Genomic DNA, 22,685 nt, shown 5'->3' with positions numbered 1-22,685 from the left:
ATCAACTTTTCCATTATATCATGATGTCTTCTGATATTTGGAGTATGTCTAACTCCCAGGACTATAGAAACGGCAGGAAGCCAATTCTGAGGCTCAACTATTACAATCAAATATATGGAATAGCTTTATGGTTTGTGCATTTCACAATTGCCAAATCCAGCATAATGTATTGTTCTCTTAAATTGCATAAGTTCCATCATTCAACTTGCTAGAAACCTTAAGGATTAAATAGGTATATCTTCTAGTGATATTCCAAGTCACTAAAGTGATCAGTCATAAGTGAGTCCTGATTTTTCTTTTTTCAATCCATTAATGTACTAATGAGCATCACTTGTTACAGAGAAAATATCTAGCAAGGAGAAATGACCACTTCTCTCTTCTCAACATTATGTTAGAATGTGAAATTAACTCAGGACCCAAACTCCCTTTAAAAATTTCAGATGAGTTTTTAAACAATTTTCAAGCAATGTTTCTTTATAGATATTTCAAACACATGCAGTTGAGAATTTTACAATGAATGCTCATACACCCAGCACTACAATTCTCCCTGCAAAGTTTCATTATACCTGTTCTATCACAGAACTTCCCTTTATCCATTCCTCTATCCTTCCACAATCCATCTCTTTTTGGATGAATTTTAAAGAAAATTGCAGATGTCAGTACACCTCCTCCTGAATGTTTTATTATGAATATCATTAACAAGAGTCCACTCTTCTATTTTATATACAATAAAATTGATACATTTTATAAACATATGCTGTTTTGGAAATGTATAACTGGATTGTGCACAAAACATATATAACCCAAACTCCCATGTAGAGCATAGACCATTACTCCCATCCCAGAACGATTGCCCATCGCTCTATCTAGTAAGTTCTTGCCCCTAATACACTCAATGAAACCTCTGTGCTCATTTTTTTCCTGCCATATATTAGTTTTCTTTGTTTTAAAGCTTCATAGGTGGAATCATTATAACATGTGCTCCTGTGTAAGGCTTCTTTCAAACAGCATATTGTTTTTTCTTATTTTTTATGAGTATAGCGTTTGTTTTTCTACCCCATCACTCAGAAAATGTTACTTTTATTCCTCTAAGTCATTGAGAATTAGGTTATTTTCTCTTAGATAAACTGGTAGTATTTAGTTTAATTTCAAGCAATGAAGAGATGTTACTATTGCCACTTTCGATTCTGAAAGTTCTTCAATATTTTTCTATTTTTTCATAATCATAAACTTCATCTTCATTCACTTTTAGTCAATGATGTCACAATGACATGAACTGCTTTTGTTTTTCAATCCATTTGGTTTTCTAACCCACTTCCATGGCCTCTCTCTCTTTAAAGCTCAGACTACATCCTTCTTCATTTAACCCCTTATGACTCTAAAGTAAAGCACACTTGAGATTAAACAGTGAAAATATATTCTTCTTAATGACATTCTCTTGTTAAATTTTGAAATTCAGGAAAACTTTTTCTAATCATCCTGATACTTTAAAATAGAAGCTAAATAAACGTTAACAATGTCTCTTCTACAACAGGCCAGTAATAGATGTTGTTGGTTGTCCACTATGATCCCCTGTGCTGGGGAGGTTGATACATTCCTCTGCTGCTCTGAGTATTGGTTGCTGAGAGTTCACAGTCATGGCCATCACTGGAGAATTTTTCAGGACCAAGGGGTACAGTCTCACCTGGAAATTCCTGAAAGGTTACAACTTCTCTAGAGGGTGTATCATAGCCAATGACTGACATGAAAAAGTGTGGCCCTCTTGTACCACGTAAGACTCTCTCAAAGGTGCCATTCATTCCCGGAGTTCACCACAGGATCCAGCAGAGGCTAGGCTTCAGCTAAAACCATGTTTTGTTTAGCTTTTCCTTGCATCCTGTACTGCTTACAGGAATCTCCTAGGACACATTCTCAATAAATCACTTCAGTGAATCTCATTCAAAGGCCTAACTCTCTGGGAACACAAACTAAGTTATCTCCCTTACTTTTCTTATTTCCTGGTAACCTATTATGATTCTGAAGTTAACAGGAATGGATTAGTTAAAATTTGTGTTCTTTTTGGAATATTTGTAAAATATTTTCACCATAGTTTTCATGTAATTCGTATTTTAAAAATTACAAATGTGAAGATGTATATATCAGTTTTTAATAATTTTCATTTTCTTTGTTATGCTGCTTTTCCCCTTTAAAAATGTTGATATTTGTCTTCTTTCTTCTTTGTACTTTGATTGTACTTGCCAAGTTTTCCTCTTTTTGATGGCACTTGCCAAAGTTTTAGAATTTTGTTAATTAGAAAGGTATTTTTAAATTTTAAATGTATTTATTTATTTAATACTCTTCTTTCTTTTCCTTTCTTTTATCATGCATATTTTGAGTTTACTTTAAATATTTTTTTATTTTATTTCTGATGTGTTGAGGTTAATGCTTACATTATTTCTTTCTAGCTTATTATTGAAAACATTTCGCCTATGATTTCACTTTTCATTAGAGTTTTGCTCACTTCTATATATTTAACAAATATTGTTTTCCCTAATTTTAAGTGTTAAATTTTTTTAGATTAAAGAGTTTTTTGTTGTGTTTGCTTTCTTTCTTTTTTTTTTTTTTTTTTTCTCAAGAAACAGTTAGGAAACTTTGTTTTTTAATATTTTAATTTGGGAGGGTATTGTGCAATTTTTAAAAATTTCTTTATGTTTGATCACTTTTATAGTTGGCCTAAGGGCATTTGGAAAGAGTATATGTATATAAATGATACATAATAATATAATTTTAAGCTATGGAATTTTAACTTTTTTTTTTTTCATTTATATTATTGGTCAGAAATCAAGTATATACTGCTGAGGTATTCACAAACTTCTTTTCATATTTATAATATATATATATATATATATATATATTTGGCCACACTGTGGGGCTTGCACTGTCTTAGTTCCCTGATCAGGGATTGAACGTGGGACCCAGAGACACAGCAATGAAAACACCAAGTTCTAATCACTGAACCACCAGGGCAGTCCCTAAGGTAAATTATTTTTCATGCATTATGAAACTATAATACATAACAGCAACATAACATGGTTCATAGACTGCTATATATTGCTCTGACATACTCTGAAACATTCTTTCAATATGTTATTTTGGTGAGATGTATAACCTTAGCTTAAATTTTAAAGGGATCCATGACCTAAAATACCTTAAGAACAACTTTTTTTATCTTCTTATATTTATGACTCTCTTTAAAAAAGAAAAAATCTGTGAGGAATTTCTTAACACATCTCTCTCTAAAATTATTTCTGAGAATCCTTCATTGTATATTTAGTATTTTGTTTATATATTTTTATATCATTTGATTATTAAATCTTTGTCTGTATCTATTAATGTTGAGAGATGCTTTTTCTGTCAGAGTTGTCAAAGAAAAGTTGTACTTAACAGAGTTAAACAGACAAGGAAGACTTGATTCAAGACTGTTGCAATAGGGGAGAGAGACTGAACTCAAGTCTCTTGAAATAAAGGGCAGGGGAGTTTTTAGGTGTTGTGGTGAGCTAGTGGGGAAGTGTTGTAGAACATTAAGGAAGGAGGGTGTTCTGTGTGATTAGGCCATTTGCATTTGCTAATTGCCCCTATTGACATTATACCTCTACCTTCCCACAGAGACTGGAAGATGGTAAGTTGATCTCCTCTGTGATTACTATGATTACGTTTCAAAAGGATGGATCCTAGGTCCTTGGGAAAGACATTCCTGGGTTTCAGAAGAGGCTGGGAGAAGATTGACATCTCAAAGAGGTAGAGAAAGAATTCATAATTGAAAGTTTTCAAAATTAAATGCTCTAAGAAAAGGGAGTCAAAGTCCTAGAATCTAGGAAAGAAAACATGTCTGAAGTTTAGTCAGGCTTAGGGGAACTTAAGGCCCGTTTTGTCAGTATCTTCTTATCCACCAGGAAACTAGTTTCTGTCTGGGAGTCAGAGGCATTCCTTGTGAGTTCATTGTCAGGTATTATTTTCAATCTGGTAGTGACAACGCTATCACTGGCAGACACTCCAGTTTACGCAGACCACCCTGCCTTTGGTTCCCAGAGTGGTTGCAGGCTTTTCTCCTGTTTTATGTCTGCTTCTCCTTGAAGGGAGATAGCCAATTGTGATGTCATTTTAGTTTGTAGAATCACAATATTTTAAGTGATGGTTGGAAATCAGCTAAGACAGCCCTCTTATAAGAGGGAAATTTATAAATTTCCTCATTTTATAAATGAGGAAATTGAAACCTAGAGAATGAAAGTAGCTTGCCTGAGATTTCAAAACTAGTTAGGAAATGAGGGAGGATGTTAATTTTTGTCTTCTAATGCTTTTAATTATATTAGCTTACTTCCATTGCCGCTTTTAGCTAACACTCAACGTTTGCTCTTCAACCGACTTCTTTATTTTCTCTTCTCTTTCTGAAATGTATTGTGATATTTAATTGATTACTTCCTACAAATTGAAATACACAGCTATGAGAAATCATTCCTATCTAATTTTGCCTCTTTCACATACAGTGCATATTTTTAACTACTTGTTTTGCTATGGACATGTACTTGACCTTCCTGCCTGGGAACCAGTAGTTATGAGAAGTTTGACATAATTTGGAAAATGAGTGGCTTAACAGGAGTGTTATATTTTTATATACTGCAATAATCTTAGCATAATGTTATTAGTAGCAAAATTCTAGTATTTTTTGGGAAATGTATTTTAGGGGAGCAATTTAATAAAGTGTCAGGATTTCTAATAACTTCACATTGTATGTGCATATTTTACCTCTTAGTTACATAAAAATTAGTAAATTATACTATTATAACAGATACTTTTAACTGTATAAAATTATGTATATAACAGATGACATTAGGTATCTTACAAAATATAGCAAATTGATTTCTAGAACAAGAAAGACTTTGAAAATATATCTAGACTTTATAAAATGCCAACAATTATCAAAATTTATACTTAGATTTTTTAAAAATAAAAACAGTCTTTATAAAAAATGTTTCAAAGTATATATTTTTAAAATATTTATTTATTTGGTTGCAGCAGGTCTTAGTTGTGGTAGGTGGCCTCCTTAGTTGCAGCTCACTGCCTCCTTAGTTGTGGCACATGGGATCCTTAGTTGTGGCATGCATGTGGGATCTAGTTCCCTGACCAGGGATCGAACCTGGGCCCCCTGCATTAAGAGTGCAGAGTCTTATCCACTGTGCCACCAGGGAAATCCCCAGAGTATATATTTATTTAAAGGAGCTTGTTAATATACTTGCTGATTCTTTACTAGATTGTAGTAAACAAAGAGCTTGAAAGGAATTGCAAGCTCCCTGAACTGCTGGGGCTACAAACATTTTTATTCCTGTTTCTCCAGTCTTGCCTTCGATTTGTGATGAAATGGCAGTTAAGTAAGGTTGAATGGACTATTCATTTGTGTCTAAAAAACGCTACCATGAATTAGCTCTTAGTGTGGACATGCTTTTAAGTTTTAGACAGTATATTGTGCAAAATTGGATTTTATATGTGAACTTTACATCACCAAGAAACCGTGCAAGGGATTACAGTAAAAGAGAATGTGACATTTTATCTCAAAGAAAATGTTGAATTTATTTTTAAACTTTACCTGGATTAGGAGAAAAAAGAGAACTTTTCTTCTGAGGAAAACCACACCAGCAAAATTAAGTAAATTAAACTTATTTTGCTATTTAAGATAAACAGTGTACATGTGTCACACTAATAAAATGATTTTAAATGTCACATAAACTTGGTAACTTACAAGTATATGCATGTCTTTCTGCAAGTATGCATGTATCTTATATACATACATATTTATCTATTTTCTTAAATTTTGACATGCTGTAACATGTTCCTAAGGATTTCTAGTGACTTTATTACAATTAGCTATAGTTAAAATTTCTTTTACTAACAATTCAAAATCAGGAATGAGTTGAAAATTAATCTTTACTTAGGTCATTGATGATTTAGACCTTTATCCTGATCAAATAATTTTAATGAAATCAGTTATCCTTTCTTAGAAACTTGTTTTCATCCTGTAATTTCAGAACGAATATAGTCAATTTACATTATAGACAAAAATTCTTAAAATTCTAGCAAAGGATGACTAAAACATGAATAGCTAATTTTATTAAATGTACTTTATACTGAAAATCCACAATTTCTGTGAATTTTTTTTCTCATTTTTTCATTAAACCATAGTTCTGTATGTAATTAAATCTGTCCTATCATCTATGTACAGCCTAACACTACTTGGAAACTTTATATTAATAAATTTGTCCATAATGTAATAAATTGAGGAATATTTCTGAGAAAATTAGAGAAATGCAATCATAAATTTTCATTAAAGTAATAAAATATATTCAACATATTTCATCTTTTAAATATATCTGAATTTTAACATATACTCATTTTTTCCCAAAGAATAAAACATTTTAAGACTTTAAAATGTTTTCACATATTTACATACATCAAATTCTTTGTTATAGAAATAATAAAATGTTTGTTTCTTCACCCATGAAGGTGTGTTCATCCTAACAAGACTTCACAAAACCCCATTCTGAAATGTTTCAAATCAAATGGTGTTTCTTTTAATTGGTAGTTCAGAAAAGTGTGTATCTGGCAAATTATTGTTTATAATAAGTGGTGTGGATCATGCTTTTCTTGTCTACTAAAATATTTCTAATAACTTTATGATGGTAGGGGTAGTTAAAAGTGAGTTTGAGGATTACACAAACTTCTTTTAAAAAAGAATGCATTAAAAGAAAAAATCTATTGTTTATTTATTTATTAAAAATTTCCCAAGAAAAAATAAGGATTTACAAAATAAATTGTATCATTTATTTTAACATCAGTTATATTTAGAATTTAAATATCATTTACACTCACATCTATTGCCTAATAACTAGTGATTTCTATTTAAGAACCAATTAATCTAAAAAAAAACATTAAAGTTCAAGCACTTATATATATTTTTCACTATTAGCTAATCATCAGTCATTGGATAGCTTCATTTGAAATCATTTATTATAGATTTAATTTATATTGTTACAACTGTCTAAAAGTATTATCTTTAACATCTTTCATTTTCTTTATGTCTTCTTTAATTCTATATATCCCATCTGCAAAATTTTTATTGATTGTTATTACAGGGTATGATTTTTTTCATATTGTTCATTCATTCTACTAACATTCATTTCTTATTAAATTTACTTAGCTAAATAATCTTGAATATTTCCTTTAGGGAAAATAAGGAAAACTTGGACATTCTTTTCAAAATTTGTTTTATTGAGATATAATTGACTTATAAGATTGTATTACTTTTTAGTGTAAAACATAATGATTTGATATATGTATATAGTGAAATAATCACCACATTAAGTCTAGTTAGAATGCATTATATTACATACTTACAAAATTTTCTTTTTTCTTGTGATAGGAACTCTTGAAATTTACTCTTTTAACAGCTTTAAAACATACAACACAGTATTATTAACTGGAGTTACAGCCCCAGGATTTATTTTATAACTGGGAATCTGTACGTTTTGACCACCTTCACCCATTGTCAAATCACCTCCCTCCCCTTACCTCTGGCTACCATAATTTTTTTCTGTCTATGAATTTGTTGGCTTGTTTATTTTTCAGATTCCATATATAAATGAGATTATATGGCATTTGTATTTCTGTGTCTGATTTTTTCACTTATCATAATGCCTTCAAGGTTCATCCATGTTGTCAAAAATGGCAGTATTTCCTTCTTTGTTATGGCTGAATAATATTCTATTGTATGTATATATCACATTTTCTTTATTTATTCATCCATTAATGGGCACTTAGGTTGTTTCCTTGTCTTGGCTGTTGTAAATAATGCTGCAATAAACATGAGATTACCTTTTTGGGTTATTGTTTTGGGCATTCTTTTATCTTAGATTGTTAGTTTAACAAACTGAACAGTAAAAATTTTACTTAATTGAAGGACCTTTGTATAAGGTAACACAAATATACTTATTTGTTTAATAAAATATCATGTTATTTAGTATCCAGGTCTAAAGTTACTATCAAGGTTACCCATTCTTCATATTCTCATTCTTTCCACAGACATAACTCTATGTTAATATTTTTGATTTTTAATTTTTCTTGAAATTACTTTCTTCTGGAATGGAGGCTGTCTTTATTCCTATTACTGGAATGAAAAATGAACATAACCATGCTCTGAATAAAATGCTTAGAAACTATTATTGACTTATTTTATTAAACATTTCCCTCATTTCCTCTTTATTCTTCCAAAATTTATTCCATTTGTTTAAAAACTCTACTCAACTTTTCCCTTATAAGCAACTCCAACCTCGAAATCTTTTTTTATCTAAAATTCCTGACATCTTTTTAAAAAATTTTTTTCTTCTCACAGTCTATTTTTTAACATTTTATTTTGAAGAAAAAAATAGTATGGACTCATTGGTGTTTGCAAAGAAATGCACAGAAAAGTCTCATACAGCATTTTCCCACCCTCCCACAATGTTAACTTCTTACACATTATACACATTATAATACAATATGAAAATCAAGAAGTTTACATTGGTGCAATCTATAGAATTTAGTAGATTTCACCTGTTATATATGCACTCATTTGGTGTGTGTGTGTGTGTGTATGCGTATGTGTAGTTCTATGTGACTTTAGCTCATATCTAAGCCTTGCATTACCTCTACATCAATCAAAATACTTATCAGACAATCACAAGACTCCTTTTGTTACCCCTTTATAACCTCCCCATCAAATGCTGGAACCCATTAATCTGTTATCCATCTCTATAATTATGTTATTTCATAAATGTTACATACATGGAATCAAGATTGGCTTTTTTTCACCTAAGTTTCATCCAGTTTGTTACATGTACCAGTAGTTCATTCCTTTTTATTGTTGAATATATTCCACAGTAATACAACAGTTTGCTTAACCATTTATCTACTAATGCTGCTAGGAATTAAACTAGCTGTTAAACCAGCTGCTAAAATACTTGTACTATCTACATTTCCATCAGTACTGTATGAGTGATCTGGTTTCTCCATGTCATTGCCCACATTTAGAATTATTATTTTTCATTTTAAAGTAAGTTCCCTACATATGAACGAGTTCCATTCCAAGAGCACGTTTGTAAGTCCAATCTGTTCATAAGTCCAACAAAGTTAGCCTAGGTACCCAACTAACACAATTGGCTATTCAGTACTGTACTGTAATAGGTTTATAATACTTTTCACACAAATAACACATAAAAAAAATGGAAACAATAAAGAAAACATTTTTAATACCTTGAAAAGTACAGCAGTACAATACAACAGCTGGCATACAGGGGTTGGCATTGAGTGAACAGGCAAGAAGAGTTACTGACTGGAGGTGGGGGATGGTACAGCTGAAGGATCATCAGCAATAGGAGACAGAGGGCAAACTGCAATTTCACTCACACCTGATGTTGATGACACAGGTTCTGGCTCCTTGCTGGATTCAATTCTATCTACCTTCTTGAAAAAGCGATCCAGTATTGTCTGGGTAGTAGCTCCTTTTTTCTTTTTTTTCATAGGTGACACGGTAGCCCTGGATTGCATTCTGAATGACTGCTGCAACCTTCGTGTACTGTTCTATGCTCAGATCCAGTGCCTCAAAAACTAACAGTGCCTCCTCAAATAAAGAAAATCCCCTTGCCATTACTTGTGTCATGTATCTCTTCGGTTCTTCAGTTACTTCTTCCTCCTCTTGTCTCTCGTCATCCTTTCTCTGGCCCTGCTTCTATCAGGTCTTCATTAGTAAGCTCCTCGTGTTGCACAGCAAGGAGTCCAATGAAGTCCTCCTCTTGCAGATCTAGCTTAAGATACTATACTACTGTACTCTATACTGTGCTATAAAGTACACAAAAGCACAACTATTTGTAGGCAATGCACGTACTTGAAAATGTACAACAGACACGTGACATAACTTACTTGACTGGACACGGGATCACACGGTTTCATCTTTGAAATTTCGCTACTTGAAGATTCGTATATAGGGGACTTACCGTATCCATTCTGATAGTGCATAGTTATACCTAATGATGGTTTTAATTTGTATTTCTCTAATGGCTAATGATGTTGAGCATATTTTTGCATGCATATTTTCCATCTGTTTACCCTCTTCAGTGAAAGCTCCATACGTGTTTTTTGTTGTTGTTTTGTTGTTTATTTCCCAATTCTAATTGATTTGTTTTTTGAGTTTTGAGAGCTATTCATATATTCTATGGAAACATTCTATTTCCTTTCAATCTGCCATTTGTCTTTTCACCCTTTTAACAGGATCTTTCATAGAGCAAAAGTATTTCATTTTGATGAGTTCCAGTTTATCAATATTATTTTTAAAAATTGGGATTTAGTGTCAAGTATAAAAGCTCTTTGCCTAGTCTTAGGTTCCAAGGATGTGCTCTTGTGTTCTAGTTCTGTTTTCTGTTTTCTTCATTCACATGACTACCTCCCACAAATACCACTCTGTCTTGGTTTCCATAACTATAAGTCAGGCCTTAACCTCAGGAAGAATGATTCTTCCCACTTTATAATTCTTTTTCAAAATAGTTTAGGGTGTTTTAGAACCTTTCCCTTTCTTTTTTCAAAATCATTATTCTCTAAAACTTCACCTGCCACATTGTTAATATTTCTAACACATATTTCTAATACTCATTGTTTCCTCATATTTTGGGACTTTGACTTTCTTATTCATTATACTTTGACTAAGAACTGTTGTGGAGGCAATATTATGATTTAAAAATGTGCTTTCCTTCCTAATACAAAGTCGAATTTCTTCTCTATTCTCATATAACTCTTTGTCTTTTAAACTATTTCTTTCCTTCTTTCCTATCAATTTACTTTTTCATCCTCATCCTATTGCTAAAGTAGCAAACACTGAACATTTACGCAGTCCACCATTTCCTGTTTTGATTTTCACTTGCCTCCATGCACATTTCAACTTATGCATTAGCCGCTTCAACAGTATACTCCTGGACAGGATGTATCACCAAAACAGAACTTCTGTCTTTCTACCTGGTTGAGTCCTGGTCTACAGTAATATCTATTTCTCATTTTACCCTCCTTTACTACAGCTACTGAGTAGCCCCCCAAAAAAATCATAAAATAATTTACATCCGCTGATCCTCTATGCTTCTTCTATTCATTTTGTATTGATTTATTGGGAACGTATCCATTCCAGAGCTTTCAAACTGTCTCCTCCACTTTTATCAAAACACCTATCTCTACTCTGTAGGTAGTTTCACCTCTTAATTTTCCTGGGATCTAAGTTGCCCTTATCCTTTCCCTTAACTCCCTTCTTTCCACCTTAAAATAATTTATCTCTTCTCTTCTTTCACCCTGTTGTTTCTGGTTTCCACACTCCTGTATTTAAAAGAGAAGTATTCACTTTATTCCTTCTCAAACTAAACTTTTCTACTTTGGATTTTGGATCCCAAGAATATCAAATATAAGTAATGGATTATTTTCCTATTAAGATGTGCATACATTTTAAAAAATGTTTCAGCTTAAAAATACTAATTCCAGTGCACTCCAAATTAAGAAAAAGTGATTAATTACACATTTTATTTCATTGATTCATGACTCTCTACCAAATATATATATATATATATATATATATATATATATATTTGATGACTATGTCTTTACCAAAGTCTCTGAATAACTCATTAAAGCATTGACATCAAATGATAATCTCCCTGAGCTCTCTCTAATTTGGCATTGTACCTTCTCTTCTTCTTAATCTCTTCTCTTTGTCTTCCAGGAATTTTGCATATTTCCATTTTTTTTTTCTTATGTGTAATGTTCTTTCTTTGTACCTTTTAGTAACTCTCCTTTATTTCCTTGGCATAGCTCAATAGCTCCAATAAATAATGATTTTTACCTAAAGTTCTGTTCTCAGGTTTACTCTTTTTATTGAAAAAAAAGTTTTATTTGTGTGTTTGTTTTATCTGTTTCTATGACCTCACATTATCCTTATTTAGATAAAATTAATTTTAAATCTTACTGACCTCTCTCACACCATTCCAGTTACATATTTTCATCAGCCATTTTTGAAGATCTCTCATTTGGATGACTGCCCAGTATCAATTGCTAACCCTTCCAAAATCAACTCTCATAATTCTTGTTCAATTTTTTCTATAACGTTTCTATCATCAGCATCTTTATTTAATTTTTGTTGTATATAAGATTATTAAAATAACTTTCTTATTCATTCATCTTTCCTATCTAAATCTCCCTTTAATACATCCTAATTCATAAATCATCTTTTATTTCTTCTCACATCATTTATCCAAAAATCATCAACCATTTCTCACTGCCTACTAAACTAATTTAGAACTTTTCATTTTGTGACTCAAGAATATTGAGTGTCCCCCCCCCAACCATCACTCTACAAAAACTGAAGGATTCAGAAGAAAAAAATATCAAGAATTATCTCACTGATCCATGGAATCAGACTGTTTAAGGTTTCAATATCTGCTCTACCATTAACTTGAAATAAATTGTGTCTAAGTTTTCTCATTTGGAGAATGAGGGAAATAATAGTATTTGCCACATAGAGTACTAAAGGGTTTAATGGGAAAATGTGGGAAAAGATCTTTGCACAGTCTCTGGCACACAGTAGGCAATCAGTAATGTGAACCATTATTTCTTATTTTAAGACCACTATATCACTGGAAGAGCTTGAACATATTTATTCTTACATATACCCAGACATTTTCAGAAGAGTTTAAGGATATGTACAAAGAGAAAGCATTATTACATTTTACTTCACTGCAGTTTTAAAGGAGAATCATGAACAGAAGGAACAAAATGCAATGTAATATTTGTTATTGCTAATTGTATTTTTTATTTCACCAAGGTTCATGTAGTTTGGATTTTTCTTTAAGCTTCCATATAACTTTTATTACTACAGTATAAAATGTTTATGAATGAAATTTATTTATTATTTTTTAATCTATTCATTTCTTATATATTGAGGATATATGGCAGGCCACTGATGCCATGTCATTGATTTATGAACCTTTTATTGAGCTCTTATTTTTTATCCAAACTATCAGCAAAGTTCAAACGTTTTTTCTGTACATTATCTACCACTGAATTAATGTAAGCTTGAATTAATACCCAGATGATTGGTAATTCCATCATATACACTGTCATATAAAGATCTATTTGATGGTCTTTCTCCCTGGGTCATCTTTTTCCATATAATTTATGCTGTATTAAACATTTCTTCAGTATTTTCTGATGATATTGGTATTTTAAACTGCACATACTCTGAGAGTATTTTCATAGTTTTGAAGACTACCTTGAACATTTCTCCACTAAACTGGAAGAACAATCACTACTGGATTTTCTAATTGATTTATTTACTTTGACACATTTATTCTCTCTCTCGCTCACACACACATTGTGACAATATATATATATAAACCAGAACTTCAGAACTGTCTCAGGCAAACTCCTCATCAGATAGCTGCAAGAATTAAATAAGCATAGTATTTAACACAGAAAATACTACACAATACGCACAAAAAGTCATTACTGTTAGAGGAGAATAACATGATCATTAAAATATTGTTCAATGTCAAGTGTCTTTACTACATTATGTTTTCCATGACACTTTTTGAACAATCTTTTAAGAAAAAAATTAAATTGTAACTTCCTTAATTTAGGTAACTCTTTCACTAGAAAATAGTTAACGTTACTTCCAGAGTACTCATAACAATCACAAATGTAAATGAATAAGATTAGCAGCAATTTTTTCCTAGAATTTTTTATGACAAATGATGGGAGCCAAGTATGTAATAATGACAAGGGAGGTAAATTATGCCATGAACACAGTTCTAGCCACTTATTATAAAAATTCTCCTCCTGAATTATTTATGTAATAAAAGGTTAAAATAAGAATAAACAAACTTACCTTAAGCTTCATTAGATACTTAAAAAGTTGAAAATGACTCTGTACAACATTATCACCTCCTTGGTCATTGTCTTATAGCATTAAAAGACTTTCAACCAAGTTTTTCCATTTAAAGTACTGAGATTATAAAACTAAAAAATAATAGATTATACATACCAAAATTTAAGGAAATAAGAGTCCCAAGACAGTGGTATAAAACATATTTTCTTATAAAATATTGGCTAGCTAACTAATTAAGTGAATAAAATTCAACAATCTGAGCAAACTTGTAACTTCAGATGTGGATGTATTAAATAGACATTCAGATTCCACATTTCTATGTTCATGTATGCACACATATATACATTCTGTCTTTTTACTCATTGTCCAGGGTATTATCAAGTTCAGTTTTGTAAAATTTCACAAAAATTAACTTTACATGAATGTCTAATTTAAAAAAAATAGATTTATTTATCATAAAAGCAGAATAATTATTTATCTTGGATAAGTTTCTTTCACAATGTAAGAGAAAGTAGTAACTTTGGTTAAATGATTATTCCCTTTATCTTCCATTAAAATAAATGGTTGTGACATTGGAAAAATATAACACCATAATGTTGTTGCTGGTGTTTTTTCAATTAAGCAATAATGGAAGTTACCTAAATACCAGACATGAGAGATTGGTTGACATCTATGCTAAGGTAAACATATGTGATGCTGTGTTATGCAGACAGATATAAGAAAGAATGAGGAAGATCTATATGAGCCACTATAAGGATGTTTCCCAGCATATTTTGTTACTTGAAAAAAATAAAAACAAACAACAAACCAAATTCAAAAAAGCAAATGCAGTATGATTCCACTGTGTAGAACACAATGGAAATAAAACTGTGTGTGTGTTTTGTGTATCACTATGTGATTGCAAAAAGGTACGACAGGGATATAAACAAAGCAAAGATAGAAGCAAAGATAGAAGCAAAGATACTCAGAAGCAATAATCATACCTAGATCATTATTTCTAAACACTATTGCTTGGATAGGTGGTATTCTCCAAGATGGTTAAAGTAAGAATGTTACATGATGAGCCTGAACATCTTTTTATGCAGAAAATATAAGAAAGAGCTTAAAGTATAATGGGAGCATGAAAGAAGACATGTAGGCCAGCTTTAAGAAGTTCCAATTAGCCACATCTGAGAATATGGGAGTATTACAATAAACAATGGTACTCTTATATTGTAAACAGTTGAATAAAACAGGCATGTATATGTTTATAGTAATGATAGATGATAGATAGGTAGATAGAAAAATAAAACAAGTGGAAGCTCTTTTATAGTAGAATGCTAGAATAAGAGAAGACTTTGGAAGATTAAAAAGTCTCTTGGGCTTCCCTGGTGGCACAGTGGTTAAGAATCTGCCTGCCAATGCAGGGGACACAGGTTTGAGCCCTGGTCCGGAAAGATCCCACATGCTGCAGAGCAACTAAGCCCATGGGCTACAACTACCGAAGCCCGCATGCTTAGAGCCCGTGCTCCACAACAAGAAAGGCCACTGCAATGAGAATCCCTCGCATGACAACCAAGAGTGGCCCCTGCTCACCGCAACTAGAGAAAGCCTGAGCGCAACAATGAAGACCCAATGCAGAAAAAAAAAAAAGCCTCTTAACAATAATAGATATGATTTAAAATAGAGATTTAATAATCAAATGACATTGAAATATATAAACAAAAATACTACATGGAGTCACAAAATCACCATTTTTCATCATACTAAACATAATTCGAAGATGTCAAGTAAGCATATGAAAAGATGCTCCTCATCATATGTCATCAGGAAAATGCAAATTAAAGCAACAGTGAAATACCATTACATACCTATTAGAAGGCAAAAATCTGGAACACTGACAACACCAAAAGCTGGCTAAGATGTGGAATGACAAGAGTTCTCATTCATTGCTGGTGGGACTGCAAAGTGGTGCAGATACATTGGAAGACAACTGGAGAAGGTGGTCTCTTAGAAAACTAAAAATATTTTTTTACCACATGATCCAGCAATTGTGCTCCTTGGTAGTTAACCAAAGGAATTGAAAATTATGTTCACACAAAAAGCTGCACATGAATGCTTATAGCAGGTTTATTCATAATTACCAAAACATGGAAGCAACCAAGATGTTTTTCAGTAGGTGAATGGTTAGATAAACTGTAGTACATCCAGACAATGGAATATTATTCAGTGCTAAGAAGGAATGAGCTATCTCACCATGAAAAGACATGTCAGAACCTTAAATGCTTATTACTAATTAGAAAAGCCAGTCTGAAAATGTTACATACTGTATGATTCCAAATATATGATATTCTGTAAAAGGCAAAAATATGGAGGTAGTAAAAAGATCAGCAGTTGCTAGGGGTCGTGAGGGAGGAAGGAATAAACAGGCAGATCAAAGTGGATTTTTAGGACAGTGAAACTATTTTGTGGTACTATTATGATTAATATGTGTTATTATTCATTTCTCTAAACCCACAGAATGTAGCACACCAAGACTGAAACTTAATGTAAACTATGAACTTTGGATGATTATGATGTGTCAGTGTAGGCTTATCAATTGTGACAAATGTCACTCTGGTGGGGATATTGAAAGTTATGGAGCTTATGCATGTCTGGAGGAAAGGGATATATATTCAAGGTATGTCTATACCTTCCTCGCAATATTGTTGTGAACCTAAACTGCTCAAAAAACAAAGTCTATTCATAAAAATGGGGGGGGATCAGGCAAAATAGTCAATGGTTATAAAATCTATAGGGAAAGTTTGATGAGCCTCACCTAAAAGGGCTTAATGATTCCCTGGGCTAAGTGGCTACTTCCTGCCTCTGGGATCCTGATTTCCCTTTTCTTGGTGTCTTTATGTAACAAAACTTTAGTGAAAATTCTTTCTTTGTTTCTTTAAAATATAAATCTTAAAAGCTTTTTGATAGTTTAAAACCCAGAACCACTTTTCTCAAGGACCTGACAGCCATCCTTTGAAATGCAATCATCAGGGAAGACAGCACCCCTATATCCCAATGTCTGGGGGAATGTCACAGACCCCCTTCTGCAGGCACCTTCTTCCAAGTTGTAAAATGGCCTCCTGTCATGAAGATACAAGACAGTTTACTTTCCTTTGGGTAAGACAAATTAGGACAAACAGATTGAGTATGATTCCCCAACACCACCAAAGCCCTTAAACACTTTCCAAGCATCTTTTCAGCAGAGTGGAGTCCAGTCTCAGTTCTGACATCTCTGCTCTTTACAATAACCTTAAATAAAGTCTTCCTACCTGTTTAACTTTATCCAGTACAAATTTTGCTTTGACAAGACAGAAGAAACATGTTCGATGTATCTACCCCCAAATTACTTTTCAATAACGAATAGAAATTAGTAACTACGGAAAAGAGAAACTGAACAAGTACAATGCGTGCCAAATATATATATATTTTTCATGTGCCATTTTTTTTAAACATCTTTATTGGAGTATAATTGCTTTACAATGGTGTGTTACTTTCTGATGTATAAAAAAGTGAATCAGCTATATGTATAAATATATCTACAAATCTCCTTCTTCTTGTGTCTCCCTCTAACGCTTCCTATTCCACACCTCTAGGTGGTCACAAAGCACTGAGCTGATCTCCCTGTGATACACATCTGCTTCCCAATAGCTATTTATTTTACATTTGGTAGTATATATAAGTCCATGCCACTCTCTCACTTCATCCCAGCTTACCCTTTCCCCTCCCTGTGTCCTCAAGTCCATTCTCTATGTCTGCGTTTTTATTGCTGTCCTGACACTAGGTTCTTCAGAACCAATTTTTTTTCTTTTTTTTTTTAGGTTCCATATATATGTGTTAGCATACAGTATTTATTTTTCTCTTTCTGACTTACTTCACTCTGTATGACAGAATCTAAGTCCATCCACCTCACTACAAATAATTTTTTTTCTTTCTATAGCTGAGTAATATTCCATTGCATATATGTGCCACATCCTCTTTATCCATTCATCTGTCAATTGACACTTAAGTTGCTTCCATGTCCCGTGTATTATAAATAGAGCTGCAGTGAACATTGTGGTATATGACTCTTTTTGAATTATGGTTTTCTTAGGGTATATGCCCAGTAGTAGGATTGATGGGTCATATGGTAGTTCTATTTTTAGTTTCTCAGGAAACTGCATACTGTTCTCCATAGTGGCTGTATCAATTTACATTCCCACCAACAGTGCAAGAGTGTTCCCTTTTCTCCACACTCTCTCCAGCATTTATTGTTCGTAGATTTTTTGATGATGGCCATTCTGACTGGTGTGAGATGATACCTCATTGTAGTTTTGTCTTGTTTTGTTTTGTTTTAATTTTAATAACGTTTTGAATATGATATATCAAAATATTACCATTTCAACAGTTAACAAAAAAATTATTAATGAGTTTTTACATTATTTTAGTACTAAGTATTCAAAATCAAATGTATATTTTGCACTTACAGGACATCTCAATTTGGACACAATTTTCATTGGATGAACTTGATCCATATTTAAATTTCATAAAATTTACAGTTGAAAAAGAAAATTCATATAACCAAATTGTTCCAGATATACTTAAAAGTTTTCAAATAAACTTAATTGAGAACCCCAATCATTTTCCTTTAACATTAACATTTGTGAAACTCAACTGTTTTAGAGGAATTGATATGAACACATCAGTTTCAAACCTGTGTCTAACTTTAGTAAAGTTCACTAACTGTTGTGTTAACTCAGTATCAATACTGAATTCAAAAGGGTATTACAGAATTGAAAGTTAACTGAATTTACCACTATCAACAATGTTTTCTTCAAATTTTTAATAGGTTTGCAGCCAATTTACATAATGCTGTCAAAAACAATTAAAATCTGCATATAGAAAAATGTATAAAAGGATTATTAGGGATTGTATTATGCATTTTCAATTTTAAAACATAAATTTTAATACCTGTCTAGTTATATCATAAATAAGCTTTTCCATTGCTTGGTGATTCAGCTCTCATTCATTCATATGCAATGAAATATGGATTATAATTTGATAAGCAAGAAACCTACTAGGCTTTTTTTTTTTTAACATTTTTATTGGAGTATAATTGCTTTACAATGGTGTGTCAGCCTCTGCTTTATAACAAAGTGAATCAGTCACACACATATGTCTCCATATCTCTTCCCTCTTGTATCTCCCTCCCTGTCACCCTCCCTATCCCACCTCTCTAAGTAGTTACAAAGCACGGAGCTGATCTCCCTGTACTATGTGGCTGCCTCCCACTAGCTATCTATTTTACTTTTGGTAATGTATACATGTCCATGCCACTCTCTCACTTTGTCCCAGCTTACCCTTACCCTTCCCCGTATCCTCAAGTGCATGCTCTAGTAGGTCTGCATCTTTATTCCCATCTTGCTGCTAGGCTCTTCTGACCTTTTTAAAATATTTTTCTTAGATTCCATATATATGTGTTAGCATATGGTATTTGTTCTCCTCTTTCTGACTTACTTCATTCTGTGTGACAGTCTCAAGGTCAATCCACCTCACTACAAATAACTCAGTTTCGTTTCTTTTTATGGCTGAGTAATATTCCATTGTATATATGTGCCACATCCTCTTTATCCATTCATCTGTTGATGGACACCTAGATTGCTTCCATATCCTGGTTATTGTAAACAGAGCTGCAATGAATATTTTGGTACATAACTACTTTTGAATTATGTTTTTCTCAGGGTATATGCCCAGTAGTGGGATTGCTGGGTCATATGGTAGTCCTATTTTCAGTTTTTTAAAGAACCTCCATATTGTCTTTCATAGTGGTTGTCTCAAGTTGCATTCGCACCAACAGTGCAAGAGGGTTCCCCTTTTTCCACACCCTCGCCAGCATTTATTGTTTGTAGATTATTTGATGATGGCCATTCCGGCTGCTGTGAGATGATATCTCATTGTAGTTTTGATTTGCATTTCTCTAATGATTAGTGATGTTGAGCACCCTTTCATGTGTTTGTTGGAAATCTGTATACTTCTTTGGAGAAATGTCTATTTAGGTCTTCTGCCCATTTTTGGATTGTGTTGTTTTCTTTTTTGATATTGAGCTGCAGGAACTGCTTGCATATTTTGGAGAATAATCCTTAGTCAGTCACTTCATTTGCAAATATTTTCTCCCATTCCGAGGGTTGTATTTTTTTCTTGCTTTTTGTTTACTTTACTGTGCAAAAGCTGTGAAGTTTCATTAGGTCCCATTTGTTCATTTTTGTTTTTATTTCCATTTCTGTAGGAGGTAGGTCAAAAATGATCTTGCTGTGGTTTATGTCATAGAGTGTTCTGCCTATGTTTTCCTCTAAGAGTTTGATGGTTTCTGGCCTTACATTTAGGTCTTTAATCCATTTTGAGTTTATTTTTGTGTATGGTGTTAGGGAGTATTCTAATTTCATTCTTTTACAGGTAGCTGTATCACTTATTGAAGATGCTGTTTTCCCAGCATCACTTATTGAAGATGCTGTCTTTTCTCCACTGTATATTCTTGCCTCTTTTATCAAAAATTAGGTGACCATATGTGTGTGGGTTTACCTCTGGCCTTTCTATGCTGTCCCATTGATCTATATTTCTGTTTTTGTGCCAGTACCATACTGTCTTGATTACTGTAGCTTTGTAGTATAGTCTGAAAACAGGGAACCTGATTCCTCCAGCTACGTTTTCCTTTCTCAAGATTGTTTTCCTATTTGGGGTATTTTGTGTTTCCATTACAAACTATGAAATTTTTTGTTCTAGTTCTTGAAAAATGCAAGTGATAGTTTGATAGGGATTGCATTGAATCTGTAGATTGCTTTTGGTAGTATAGTAATTTTCACCATGTTGATTCTTCCAATCCAAGAACATGGTATATCTCTTCATCTATTTGTATCATCTTTAGTTTCTTTCATCAGTGTCTAAAATTTTCTGCATACAGTTATTTTGTCTCCTTAGGTAGGTATATTCCTAGATATTTTATTCTTTTTGTTGCAATGGTAAATGGGAGTGTATTCTTAATTTCACTTTCAGAGTATTCATCATTAGTGTATAGGAATGCCAGAGATTTCTGTGCATCAATTTTGTATCCTGCTACTTTACCAAATTCATTGATTAGCTCTAGTAGTTTTCTGGTAGCATCTTTAGGATTCTCAATGTATAGTATCATGTCATCTGAAAACAGTGATAGCCTTACTTCTTCTTTTCCTATTTGGATTCCTTTTATTTCTTTTTCTTCTCTGATTGGTGTGGCTAAATCTTCCAAAACTATGTTGAGTAACAGTGGTGAGAGTGGGCAACCTTGTCTTTTTCCTGATCTTAGTGGAAATGCTTTCAGTTTTTCACCATTGAGGGCAATGTTGGCTGTGGGTTTGCCATATATGGCCTTTATTATGTTGAGGAAAGTTCCCTCTATGCCTACTTTCTGGAGGGCTTTTTTTTTTTTTTTTAATCACAAATGGGTGTTGAATTTTGTCAAATGATTTCTCTGCATCTATTGAGGTGATCATTTGGTTTTTGTATTTCATTTTGTTAATATGGTGTATCACATAGATTGACTTGTGTATATTGAAGAATCCTTGCATTCCTGAGATAAACCCCACTGGATCATACTGTATGATCCATTTAATGTGCTGTTGGATTCTGTTTGCTAGTATTATGTTGAGGATTTTTGCATCTATTTTTATCAGTGATATTTGCCTGTAGTTTTCTTTCTTTGCGACATCTTTTTCTGGTTTTGGTATCAGAGTGATAGTGGGCTCGTAAAATGAGTTTGGGAGTGTTCCTCCCTCTGCTATATTTTGGAAGAATTTGAGAAGGATAGATGTTAGCTCTTCACTAAACGTTTGATAGAATTCGCCTGTGAAACCATCTGGTCCTGGGCTTTTGTTGGTTGGAAGATTTTTAATCACATTTTCAATGTCAGTGCTTGTGATTGGTCTGTTCATATTTTCTATCTCTTCCTGGTTCTGTCTCAGAAGGTTGTGGGTTTCTAAGAATTTCTCCATTTCTTCCAGGTTGTTCATTATATTGGCATATATTTGCTTGCAGTAATCTCACATGATCCTTTGTATTTCTTCAGTGTCAGTTGGTTTATCAATTTTTTAATTTTTTAAAATTTTTTTTTAATCTTCTCAAAACACCAGATTTTAGTTTTAGTGATCTTTGCTATGGTTCCCTTCTTTTCTTTTTCATTTATTTCTGATATGATCTTTATGATTTTTTCCTTCTGCTAACTTTTTTTTTTTTATTGTTGTTGTTCTTCTTCTTTCTCTAATTGCTTTAGGTTTCAGTTTATTTGAGATTTTTCTTCTTTCTTAAGGTAGAATTGTATTGCTATAAACTTCCCTCTTAGAACTGCTTGTGCTGCATCCCATAGGTTTTCGGTCATTGTGTTATCATGGTCATTTGTTTCTAGGTTTTTTTTTTTTTTTGTAAGTTTTTTTGTTTGTTTATTTTTTTTTCATTTTAACATCTTTATTGGGGTATAATTGCTTTACAATGGTGTGTTAGTTTCTGCTTTATAACAAAGTGAATCAGTTATACATACACATATGTTCCCATATCTCTTCCCTCTTCCATCTCCCTCCCTCCCACCCTCCTTATCCCACCCCTCCAGGCAGTCACAAAGCACCGAGCTGATCACCCTGTGCTATGTGGCTGCTTCCCACTAGCTATCTACCTTATATTTGGT

At 32.7% G+C, this 22,685-nt stretch overlaps 1 non-coding gene across 1 annotated transcript; it reads right to left on the bottom strand.

The window, feature by feature from the left end:
* Nucleotides 1-5,152: 5,152 nt before the first annotated feature.
* TRNAK-CUU (transfer RNA lysine (anticodon CUU)) lies at nt 5,153-5,225 on the bottom strand. The gene has a single exon. It is a non-coding gene; the product is annotated as a tRNA-Lys (tRNA).
* Between the last annotated feature and the right edge of the window lie 17,460 nt (nt 5,226-22,685).

This window comes from Lipotes vexillifer, unplaced genomic scaffold (genome assembly GCF_000442215.2).
Source record: "Lipotes vexillifer unplaced genomic scaffold, Lipotes_vexillifer_v1.1 scaffold1337, whole genome shotgun sequence".
NCBI lineage: Eukaryota > Metazoa > Chordata > Mammalia > Artiodactyla > Lipotidae > Lipotes > Lipotes vexillifer.
The sequence above is the reverse complement of the archived record's forward strand: the minus strand, read 5'-3'. Positions and strand labels throughout refer to the sequence as shown.